The sequence below is a fragment of the Hyaena hyaena genome, unplaced genomic scaffold (genome assembly GCF_003009895.1).
Source record: "Hyaena hyaena isolate Hyena2069 unplaced genomic scaffold, ASM300989v1 scaffold_1194, whole genome shotgun sequence".
NCBI lineage: Eukaryota > Metazoa > Chordata > Mammalia > Carnivora > Hyaenidae > Hyaena > Hyaena hyaena.
Genome location: NW_024081804.1, coordinates 133,237 through 134,976, shown reverse-complemented (window position 1 = coordinate 134,976; position 1,740 = coordinate 133,237).

The window sequence follows — 1,740 nt, the reverse complement described above, 5'->3', positions numbered from 1 at the left end:
AACCATAGATAAATATATAAACAAAGGGCATGGCTGTTGTGAGATAATAGAAAAAAATATATATCAACTATACTTCAATAAAGGAATATATCACTCATAGACCCTGTCACAGAACTCCCTTGTTATTTTTTAATAAGAACACTAGGAGCAACTCTTGTTTTAATAGTTGGTCTTTGACCCCATCCCTCAGATAGGGCTCTTAAAATCCTTATAAATTCCTAAGTGATAAGAACCTTAAGAGCATCTTTTGTTCTAATGAGGCAACTCTGGGTGGATTCCTGGATGTCTCCTGAATGGGAGCTGACCACCGGAAAGATGAAGCCATGATTAGAAGGTTAGAATTTTTCACTTCTCTAGAGAGGTGGAATTAATTATGGAATTAATAATTTATTATGTCTCCCTAATGAAGTTTCCACAAAAATCCCCAAAGTCTGGCACTCCTAGAGCTTCCAGATTGGTGAACACTTCCATGTACTTAGAGAATAATACACCCCAACGCCATGGGACAAATGCTCTTGCTCTTAGGACTCTCCCAGACTTTGGCCTATACATCTCCTCATCTGGTATAAGTACAGTTGACCCTGAACAATATGGGGATTAGGGCTGCTGACTCCCTAATTTTTTTTTAACATTTATTTATTATTGAGAAACAGAGAGAGACAGAGCATGAGCAGGGGAGGGACAGAGAGAAGGGGAGACACAGAATCTGAAGCAGGCTCCAGGCTCTGAGCTGTGAACATAGACCCCGTTGTGGGGCTCGAACCACAAACTGTGAGATCATGACCTGAGCTGAAGTCGTACACTTAACCAACTGAGCCACCCAGGTGCCCCTATATATCTTTTTTTGTTTAAAAAATGTTTGTTTTTTAGTTTTGAGAGAGACAGAGTGAGAGCAGGGGAGGGGCAGAGAGAGGGAGAGACACAGAATCTGAAGCAGGCTCCAGGCTCTGAGCTGTCAGCACAGAGCCTCACACAGGGCTTGAACTCACAAGAGAGATCATGACCTGAGCTGAAGTCGAATGCTTACCTGACTGAGCCACCCACGTGCCCCCCCATATAACTATTTTAATATTTGTTTATTTTTGAGAGAGAGAGAGAGAGAGAGAGAGAGAGAGAGAGAGAGAACAAGTTGGGAAGGGGCAAAAAGAGAGGGACAGAAGATCTGAAGGAAGCTCTGTGCTGACAGCAGAGAGAACAGTGTGAGGCTTGAATCCATGATCTGTGAGATCATGACCTGAGCAGAAGTTGGATGCTCAACTGACTAAACCACCCAGGTGCCTCTATGTATAATTTTTAACTCTTCCAAAACTTAACTACTAATAGCCTGCTGTTGACCAGAAGCCTTACTGATAAAAATAACTTGATTCACACCTATTTTGTATGTTACATGTATTATATACTATATTCTTACGCTAACACTTAATGTTTTCTCAATTTTTTTTCAGTATTTCTAATCTACATGTCTCACATTAAAGTTTATTCAAATTGTCACAAATCTCTAAAATTTTTTCCAATATGTTTATTGAAAAAAATCCACATATAAGTGGACGAATGCAGTTCAAATTTGTGTTGTTCAAGGGTCAACTGTAAACATTTCCCTGAGTTCTTTGAGCCACTCTAGCACATTAATTAAAGCAAAAGACACAGCAGGTCATAGGAACTTCTGATTTGAGCCATGCCAAACAGGAGTTGTGGGTAACCTGTGGCCCTGCTCCTTGCAACTGGCATCTGAAATGGGTG